Source organism: Crocuta crocuta, unplaced genomic scaffold (genome assembly GCF_008692635.1).
Source record: "Crocuta crocuta isolate KB4526 unplaced genomic scaffold, BGI_CrCroc_1.0 scaffold234, whole genome shotgun sequence".
NCBI classification, from domain to species: domain Eukaryota; kingdom Metazoa; phylum Chordata; class Mammalia; order Carnivora; family Hyaenidae; genus Crocuta; species Crocuta crocuta.
The window spans coordinates 3,567,272-3,577,746 of NW_027529647.1; positions in this window are offsets into that span (position 1 = coordinate 3,567,272).

Consider the following 10,475-nt stretch of genomic DNA (forward strand, 5'->3'; position numbering starts at 1 on the left):
CCCCCGCCCCAGCTTGGTCCCGATTCCCGCCCCCTGGGTCCCCGCAGGGCAGCGTTGGGTCAGGGACCCCCCTCCAGTCCCCGGGCTGCAGAGCGGGCGCCTGCGCTGTGCTCACAGAGGCCTCACCGCCAGGCCGTCGGGCGTGAAAGCACAGGGGGTCGGCGCCCTGCGGGGCTCAGTCCATTGAGCGTCCAACTCTTGATTTCGGCTCTGGTCATGATCCCAGGGTCGCCGAGCGTGCAGCCTGCTGGGATTCTCTCTCTCTCTCTCTCTCTCTCTCTCTGCCCTTCCCCTGCTCATGCGCTCTCCCCCCTAAAAAAACCCAGACAGAAGAACAAGTTGCCCAGCTAACTTTGAATTGCAAAGAACAAATACCTCGTAGTACAAATATATCCTCTGTAACGTATGGAACGCGCTTGGAGTAAAAAATGTGTTTATGTCTGAAATTCAAATTTAACTGGTTGTGGTATATTTTCTCCAGCGACCTTCCTGCGGGCAGCCAAGAGGTGAGGTGTGGCAGGTCTGGGAGGGGAGGGGGAGAGGGGCCAGGCCCCCGCTGAGCCAGGCGCCTTCTGCAGGACCCCGGGGTGCTCGGCCTAGAAGCCCGAGGGCTCTGAGATAGGAGCCCAGGGAAGGGGGTGCTGTGCTGGGGCGGGGAGGCACCTGGGTGGCACCAGCGAGCTGGCCGGGGCCCACCTGCTCACACACCACAGCCCCAGGCTGGCCCTCTCAGGTCACCGGGGTCGCCGCGGATGGTGGATGGAGGTCGTTGGGGTTGGCTTTGGCCCTGAGCCTCCACAGGCAGGTCACTCCAAAGTGTGGAAGCTTCCAGACCTTCATTCTGCAGGTGCACAGCCGTGCAGGGGCTTTTTAGAGCGCAAGCAGGTGGGTGGCTGTGAGGTGCTTGGCGCACAGCGGGCGTGGAGGGGTGGGGACTCCCTGGATGGCCCATGGGGCCTGCACTTGCCTTGAAGGGATTTGGGGTGCCACACGCCGCCAAGCTGTGCTGTCAGTGGGGGGGGGGTCCCGCCACCATGGGGATGGGGAGCCCGGTGACTGGCTGGTGGCCGGGGGGGTGTCCAGGGACTCTCAGCATTTTAGATGATGCCTCGAGTCTCAACTGGGAACAGTAAGGTTTTAGGTTTCTGTGTTGGCTGATGGAGTCTTAAATGGAACTGAGTGCAGACTCTTGGCGTTTTGTTACAGCTGGGTTTCAAACACCGCTTTCTGTTGGTGTCTGGACGCCCCCCCTCACCGCGTGTGGGGCCTGCCTTCCCGTCCCTCTGCTGCTCCACACTGCTGTCGTTTGAATAGACGGGGCTCTGGGAGGGTGGAGAGAGGCCGGGGCGCGTGGCTCCTCGGGGCCCGAGCCTGACCCCCGTCTGCGGGAGCCCTTCTCTGCCCGGGACGTGCTGTGGGCACAGGCCAGTGCGAGGCCCCAGCCCACCGAGGGGATCGGAACGTCTCTGGAGCCCCGACCAGGTCCCTGGGCCCGACAGACGGGATGGAGACCATGCACACGGCACAGTGTCACTCGGTGTGAACGGGAGTGAGGCCCTGGCCTGCGACCCCGCGGGTGGATGTGGGAGAAGCAGACACAAAAGGCCACCTGACCTGCAGTTCTGTCTACACGGAGCGTCTGGAGCGGGTGCAGCGGCAGAGAGGTCGCCACGGGCTGTGCGGGGGACGGAGATGAGTGTCCTTGTGAGGTGACGGCAGTGCTCTAAAATCGGACACCCTCGTGAATGGATGCACGAGCACGCTCCGCCTTGTGAGGGTGCGGCGTGGGGGTGTGAAGCCGTGGAAGGGTCACGGAGGAGAAGCCGCGGGCTAGAGGGAGGCCCACGGTGGCGGGCTGTCCCCAGCGACCTGGAGGGAGGCTGCTGACCCCTGGGGGGTGGCCTCCGGGGGCTTGCCTGTCCCTTGGGGTCCTGGGGGCTCCGGGACCTGGGGAGACGGCCCTGAGCAGCGTCTGGCAGGACGTGGACTCGAGGGAAGGCCTTGGGCGTCTCCTGGGTGGTCTGGGGGGGGGTCTCCTCCAAGGGCGCGTCCCAGCCTTGAATCCAGGGGTGCAGCGCCCTTGGTGTGCAGGGGAGCCGGGGGGAGTGCCCCCAACAAGATCGCACCCGAGGGGCGGGGTGGGGGCGGGCCTGGGGTGAGGAAGCAGGGGNGACGCCGAGGCAGATGTCAGGCTTCTCTCCAACCCCCCGCCCCCATTTCCTCCTCCGGCCCCCCTGCTCGGCCGGTCCCTCCGCCTGCAGGGAGCCTGGGCCCGGCACACTCACTCACGGGGTCCCCGCCAAAGCTCAGGCCTTGGAGTGAGACCCTCAGAGGTCAAGACTGCCAGCCTCTCCCCCGCCTGGCCGGCGGTGACCCCTCTGGATGCCCCTGAGAACCCGGGAGAGGCGACTCGCACCCGCTGGGGACTGAGAACCCTGAAATGCGGTCTGCGCGCTGGCCTCTTCCGCGGATTCACCCTCCCACCCCCGCAGGCCAAGTGCCCGAGCTCGCGGCCCAGCAGGAGACCTCAGACCAGCGAGACTCGGCCCCTCCAGGAGCTGTCACCGCTGCCCGGGGACATCTGAAGGAGGAGCCAGCCGCGGGCAGGCCGGCGACGCACGCGTCCTCTGTGGCCGGGGCGGCCCGGACAGCTGCCCTGAGCTGGCAGGTGGGGGTGCCCGGCTGCAGGGGCCCCCGCGAGGAGGCCAGGCGGCCTCGGATTCCTGTCTCCTTTCACGCACTCACCCCGGGGCACGTTTTTAAAAAATCTGTACAGTTAAATGGAGATTTGAGCAACCCCTCCTGACAGGGATGGGGAGCCCCCCTCGAGCTGCGGTGTCAGGGACTGAGACAGCAGGTGACATGCCCACGCGCCAGGCCACCCCCGGGCCCGAAGGCATTTACATCATTTACTGTAAAGCGTTCCTGCTTTGTTTAACGTTCCATTGATTCCACTTAATACTGGCTTCCCCAGCGCCCCCCGCCCCCGGGACGCGGCAGGCAGCTCACGCTTCCAGACGGGGAGGGGGGCTGACTCACCAGAGCCGCCAGCCCCCCCAGCTCGGGGACGTCTGCCTCCCCCTGACACCATTCCGGATGGCTGCAGACCCTGCCTGGGGGAGCTAAGCTCTGACGCGCGGCAGCCTGGCCCCGAGGGCCTTGAGGAGGCTGACGGGGGACACAGCCAACCTGTCCCTGAAGAAGATCGTGCCCTTGAAGCCAGACTGTGGGCGGGCCAGCAGCCAGAGGATTCCCGCTTGAAGTGGAAACTTCCAGAAGCCTGCTTCCTCGCTGGGACGGCACCAACCCTCCGGATTGGGTCTACAGGCTCCTTTCCTGGCCACGCGCCTGGGGAGGCCCTCGTGGGAGGCCGTGGAGACCGCGGCTGGAGATGGAGACGGTGAGGGGAGGCCTCATGGCACGGGTGGCAAGGGCACGGGCTGCTGGGCCGGCGCCCAGTGTTCCCGGCGCCCGCATGGACGCTGCACTGCCCGAGGCCACGGGAACATGGCCGACACCACACCGGCACCCACCGCGGCCCCCAAAACTGTAACGTCACCACCGTGTGGCGCGAAGGGGCTGCCTCGCTTCTCAAGGCTCCGAGAGCACCAGGCAGCGCCACGCGCCCACGGGAGCCTGGGGGGTGCCACGCGCCCACGGGAGCCACAGCAAGGGCTAAGGTGCAGGACACAGAGGTCATGTGGAAAAGAGAGGCGGCCCAGAGATACAGCCCCAGAAAGTGGCCAACATCCGTCCCCTCCTGGGCACCTGCTTCTCAGCCCCTAGGAGAGACTGGTCCCGGGAGCAGAGCGGGGGCCCGTCCGCGGAGCGGGGAGGGGCGCCCCCACACCGCCAGTCACGGCGTCGCCCCTGCTGTCCCTCCAGACGTGAGCCAGCATCTCCCAGCCGCCTCAGGGTCTGTCGGCAGCTGCCTGGGTGCCTAGAGAAACCAGGAAGGACCCCCCCCCCAACCTGCTCTGGGCCTGGCGTCCCCCCCGGGACCTGCTGCAGACCTGAGGGGCCCCAGCCCCCGGGAGGACCCGCCCCGGCGTAGAGGCAGGGCCTGCTGTGGGGCACACGTCGGGGTCTGCTGGTCCAGGCGGCCGCTCCGGGGACACCCCCGCCCGCCCCCGGGGAAGGAGGGCACGAGCGGCCCGGGCCACGCGCAGCGAGCAGCTGGAGTAGGAGCCAAGCGCTCCAGGGCGGGCGGCCTGGGGGCCTCACGACGTAAAGAGGGGGTTCCCTGGCACCCGGAGCTGCCCACGGACTGGGGCTCAAGGAGGGAGGCCATCTGCACACCTGAGCTTGTGCCAGAGGCAGCTGGGGGCCAAGTCCAGGCCGAGGCCAGGGCTGGGGCCAGGAGCTCAGCCCCCCAGAGGTAGGGGGGCTCCCCTGCCGTCGGAGAGGCCCCGGGGCAAGCCCCCCGTACCCTCGGGACAGGGCGCCTGGACCGCCCAGGAGGGCCCGTGTGGGGGCGGGGGGGGCTCCTGGTCGGACAGCAGCTGCAGGAGGCACGGGTTTCTGTTCAGCAGATGCCGACGCTTTAATTTTCCTGGATTTATAGCCTCTTCTGCGGCTTCATTACGGAGATAAGGATGGAGCCCATCACTGTCAGGCTCCATCTGCTGGGACGAGCACCGGCCCCGCAGACGGACGCCCGTGTGGCGCAGCCAGGCCTCCGGGCGGATGGCCCCCGGGAGCGGGAGCAGGGACCCTCGTCAGCCCGGCCGAGGCGGCCACCACGTCGGTGGTGAGGCGCCGAAGCTCCTCCCGGAAGGTCAGGAACAAGGCAAGGACGGTCACTTCCATCTGACCCCAACCTGGAGGCCCCGCCAGGGCCGTCAGGCTGCAAGAGACAAAAGGCTGAAAGTTTAGGGGCGCCCAGGGGGCTCAGTGGGCTGAGCATCCGACTTCGGCTCAGGTCGTGATCTCACGGTTTGTGGGTTCGAGCCCCGCGTCGGGCTCAGTGCTGACAGCTCAGAGCCTGGAGCTGCTTCGGATTCTGCGTCTCCCTCGCTCTCTGCCCCGCCCCCACTTGCTTTCTCTCCCTCTCTCTCTCAAAAATAAATAAATACGCCTTTTAAAAAATGCTGAGAATTTGGGAATGAACAAGAAAAACCTGTTTTTACACACAGGTGTCCTGATCATGTGGAGAATCTTACGGCCTCGACCACGCACCAGGGGGCACCCGTGGGGGGGGCAGCACCCAGAAGCTCGGCTTCTCTCCCACAGGATGCATAAACCCAGGTGGACTTAGGCCCCACCTGGATAACGCAGGGTGACCTCATCTCGAGATCACTCACGCGCTTCACCTATGACCCTGCTTCCAAACGAGGTCCGTTCACAGGCGACGGGTCAGGACGTGGCCATGTTCCTGGGGGGAGAGCACGTTGGCCACGGCGCAGTCCCAGGGCCCCGAGGCCCTGCCCGAGGGGTGGTCCATCACCTGACCCGCACACTCACCCCTGCGGGCCTGCCGTCCGCCGCCCTCACAGGGCCGGGTCTGAGGTCCTGGGGAAGGTGTCCCCGGGGAGCGCCCCGCGCCCCCGTGCGGCCCGCTTCACTGCAACTTCCTGGCAGCTTTACTGAGTGGCTGCCGCGGCCGCCTGGCCGGGGACCTCCTCACGCCGCCAGGGCCGGCACCTCCTCTTTCTCATTTTTGCCGTGGCTGGAAGACAGGTAGAGGGAGTCCCCTGGTTTTGAAGTCTGGCAGGTGAAGGTCGCGGAACCCCATCAGCTGGGAGAGGCCGGAGACGAGGGCGCCGGGCAGACAGGAAGCCGTCCAGACAAGCCGAGGCCGGGAGGGGGGAGCGTCATAGACAGAAGAATAAAAACCGGATTCAAAGAAGACACGAAAGAAGATCTAAGTAAACCGGGAGCTCTGATCCTCGTGGACGGGAAGCCTCCACGTGGCAGACATGGAGATTCTGCTGAAACTATTCCACACGTTCAGCGTCATGTCCACGAGCCTAACAGATGTTTGGTGAGTCTGGACAAGTTGACCCTCCAATGTATCCAGCTGGATGAAGGCCAGGAGTAGCTGAGCCCGTTTCCAGAAGGGACAACGGGCGACTCCTCACCCAGACGTCAGGAGTTGCCGCCGGCGCACCTGGGTGGCCCAGCCCGAGACGGAGGCTGGACAGAGCGCCAGCAGGAGGTCCCACAGCGCCGGCCTGGCGGCCCCCGTGGATTAGCCCCCGGGCCAGCAGGTGTCTGGCTGGAGCCGCCTCACGCTGGCCCACGTGGGCTGGGGTTACATGTTCCACAATTTGGTGAGCCGGTGGTGAAACCGGCCCCCACGACAAATGGAGCTGTGCCTGCACCGAGCGCTCGAAGGCGGGCAGCTTCAGATGAAAGCATCATTTGTGCCGGGTGGGGAACGGTTGAAGGGGGGTCTTGTGCCAGATTTAACGACCACACACCTGGGGGCCAGGGGCCGGGGGCTGGGTCGGCTCCGGGTACGGGGAGGGGGGGACAGGTCCGCGGGCGGTCCCAGGAGCCGCTGGCCGCGCGGGACCTACGATGAGCAGGCCACATACTTTATTATATTTGCAGACCGTGTGCTCCCCGTGGTTCGTCTCAGTAGCGTTTGTAATAAGCCGCCGCCGCGTGTACACAGACGAAGACGTTTGTGAGTTGCCGGGTGACCCTCGCACGTAGAGCGAAAGCGGCCACAAATTGCGCCAGCATCCGTGTGTGTGTGGCATGGTGCCCGCGAGTTTCATCCCCGGGGTCGGGCCGGGGCGAACGTGGATATTCTCTGCATTGCTTAGCGTGCTTGAAATAGCTCACCGTACGAAACTGGCTTCAAACAGAGGTGTCCGCCCTCGGCGGCGCCCCCACGCCCCACCTGGCGAGAATGCTTCCACCCACGCCCGGCCACGGCCAGGAAAGGTCACACACAGGGGCTCATGTGATCCCACGTGCCGAGTTCAGGATAGAGGCTTGCTCTGGGTGTAGACAATCGTTCTCTGCGTGTCTGGCCGTCCAGCCTCCCCAGGAGCTCGGGGAGGGGACCGACCCGGCTGCCTCCCGCCCAGCCTCCATCGGGGGGTCTGAAGCACGAGGCCACGGCCACGCCTTGGGGGCCAGAGCAGCCCCTCCCCCTGGCCCTCTCCCCCACACCCGCAGGCCCCTCTGATGTCGGGGAGGCAGAGCAGAAGCTCAGACACAGCCCAGAATCGATCCGGTTGTAACTGGGACTTGGAAGACGTTTAATATTTAACTGGATTAAATATTTAAACAGGATGAGACGACAGGGAGCATGGCAGCCCGGAGACGGCAGCAGACGGGGTCCGCAGATGGGGGGCAGAGGGACAGCCCCAGACACCCAGGCCCGCCTTCCAGATATTGCGGCTGCGGGGGTGTCTGCTCTCCGCTGGCTGGCACACCAAGGACATCTCCAGCCCCTCCCGCTGGCCCTGCTTGAATGCCAGCCATATGCCAGGCAGGGCTGGGAGATAGGACTGCCTTGCAAGTGCCCCTTGGGAGGCTATGAGTGGCTGCCTCCTTCAGGAAGCCTGCCTGGACTACACCAGCTCCCTATTACATACACTGTTACCCTCCCACGTGCCCCCCTGCACGCTTGTCATTCGTGAGGATGCACATGAGGCTGCGTTTGGCTCCAGGGGACTGACGCTCTAGGGACAGACGCATGGCTGTGTGTACGGGCCGGCGACCTGCATGCAGTCAGTGCTCAGCTCCCGGCCTTGACCAAGGGGCTCCGTGCCTCAGCTGCGGCTCCCAGCAGACAGCGCAGGGGACCTGTCTGGGGACACGAGGCTGCTGCGCAGGCCCCGTCCCCGACGCCTCCCGGCCCCCAGCTGTCTTTGGGCAGGGACAGAGTTGGGGCTGCTGGGCTCGAAGCCCCTGACCCACCGACGCCCGAGACGCTGCACAGGGTGGGGGGCGCAGTGGGGTCAGGCTTGGCCCCGTCCGTGTTGTCCCGGCTGGGCCGCCAGGGCTGGGCCTGTGGTCGCCGGCTGTTGACTCCAAGTCTGTGGAGCCTTGGGTGGGGACACGGTGCCGGGGCAGACACCTCCTCAGGGTCAAAGACTTGGCGCGGTGGCCCCCCACCTGCCCCCAGAGGCTAAGAGCTGTGGCCTCCTTATTCACCCTCGACGTCCTTCCTTTCAAACTTTGGGACATTTGGTCTCCCCCCAACCCGCTTCCCACCAGAAAACACTGGCAAAGCGGGAGAGAATTCCCTGCGCCCTGCAAGGGTGTCCTGAGCTGGGATCTGGGAGGGACAAGACAGCCAGCTGGGGGTGCGGACCCCGGACCCCTGTGGCCCGCGGGAGGCGGCTGTCCATTTGCAGGGCCCAGGGTGCCCGTCGGGGCTCTCAGCAAAGCCTCTAGCTTCACAGGGACCGAGCCCCCAAGTCAGTCAGCAAGGCCCTGCCACGCAGCATGGGGGGTCTCGGGGCCTCCCCTGCAGCTGGGGGGCAGCGGGGCGGCCACTCCCTGCCAGCGGGGGCAGTGGGGGTCCCGCGTCCCTCTCCCCCGACTGGCCCGCCTCGGGGCCCCCGTGACCGGCCGNTCGGGGCCCCCCTGCCCGGCCGGCGGGCCCCTCCCACACACAGCTTCGCACGTGGACCGGCTGAGCCGGGTCTGCAGAATGTCAGCTCGGTGCGGGAGGAAGTGCGCAGGGCGGCCGGGCCCCCGTGATGTCTTGCAGACCCCAGGGGCCCAGATGGACGGAGCCCACCCCCCGGCCCAGGCCCTCGCGGTGTTGCAGGCGGACCCCGGCTTCCTGAGTCAGTCCAGGCCTGGGGCTGAGGGCACGGCCAGGCTGGAGGAGAAAACAGACAGACAGGCAGGGAGGGGCCGCCACAGAGCCTGAATGCCGGGGGGGGGGGTGCTGGAGCAGGCTCACCTCACCCATCTGAGCCTCAGTTTCCTCGCCTGCAAGATAAGCATGAACAAGGCTGCTCCTGCTGCAGGGGTGCTCGCGGCCCGTAAGACACAGGAGCGAAGTGCTGGGGCCCAAACTCCCATTTACCTCGTCGGGACAGAAACACGGACAGCGGGGGGCAGGCCAGGGGAAGGAAGAGGGGAGCAGGGCGAGAGGAGGCCGGGCTGCTGGGGGTCTTCTGCAGCCTCCACCCCTGGCCTTGGATGCTGGGGAGGCTGCAGAGCCCGAGAGAGCCGTGACCCAGATTCCGGGACGCTGCTGGCCTCCGCGCGGGAGACTGTTTGCTCAGATCCCGCCGCCCTGGCTCCGCTGCACCCCGAGGTTCATGCCTTTTACGGAGCGTCTGTCCTCTGTCTGCCCTGAAGGCCCCCAGCCCTGGGGTCCTGCCCAGGGCTCCTCGGAGGCTTTGGGGAGGCTGGCCGAAGGCCACTCTGCCCGCCCAGGCTGGGCACGCGGGAGGGGAGGCCAGGATGCGGCCGCCCCAGCGGTGGCCTGGCGGCTGGGCCCCCACCCCTGCTGAGGCCTGCGCAGTGAGCACGATGGGCCACAGTCCGGCCCGGCCTGGGGACAGGCCTCCAGCTGTCTCCCTCAGGGGGACGACCTAGCGAGTGCCCCGTTCTGGGGACCCACACTGCACACACCCTCCCACCCAGCTTCAACCCCGGGAGGGGCAGGGCACTTAGGTCTTGGTGTTTTCCCCAAGCAGAGAGGGGAGTGGGTGCACACAGCAGCTGTACCGGGGCCCACAGAGCTGGGGAGGTGCAGGGGGGGGAAACTGAGGCACGAGGCAGCTGAGGATGGTCAGGCTGGTTTTCCAGAAGCAGACTCGGACGAGAGGGTTCTCGTGAAGGGGTCCCAGGGAGATCTGCCGGGGGTGGGCAGACAGGAAGTGAAGGAGGCCAGGCCAGGCACTAAGGCCTCGGAGGGGGCCGGGGCGTGATGCAGTGTCCCAGCCAGTGACAGTCCTCGGGCCGCTGGTCCAAGGCTGCTCCCCCCGCCCCTCATGTGCAGATGGACCCTCGATGTCCAGGGGGTGCCACCCTGCCCAGCGGGGTGTGCATCCCTCTCCCCCGCTGTGGGGTGGGTGCTTGGAGGTGGCAGAGACCCTCCGGCTCTGTTCTCACGCACCTCCTCCCCCAGACGGGCTCTGGGTGTTTGCTTGCTGTGGCACACGTGGCCTGATCCCAAAATAAAATATTTGGTTTCCAGGGCTGATAGCCTTGAAATGCAAATACTGCTTCCCCGTTTCCAAAACGCAGTCACATCTGGGCCTCCCCGAGCCCGGAGTCCAGGGCCCTCGAGGGGAGGCGGGCCCCAGGGACAACCTGGAAGTGGGTGTGCGCACCCCCCCATTGTACGGGTGAGGAAACAGAGGCTGGTTTGGGGCGTTACCCTCATCTCCATCCCAGGACCCCCAGGCTCTCAGGAGCCCCCCAGCCTCCTCAGCCTGGCCCCACTGGACACACTGGCCCATCTCTGTGAGGCCCGTTGGCCAGAGGTCCTCCCGCAAAGGCCCCTCCCCACGCTGCAGCAGGTGTGGGGCGGGGCGCCTGTTCACAAG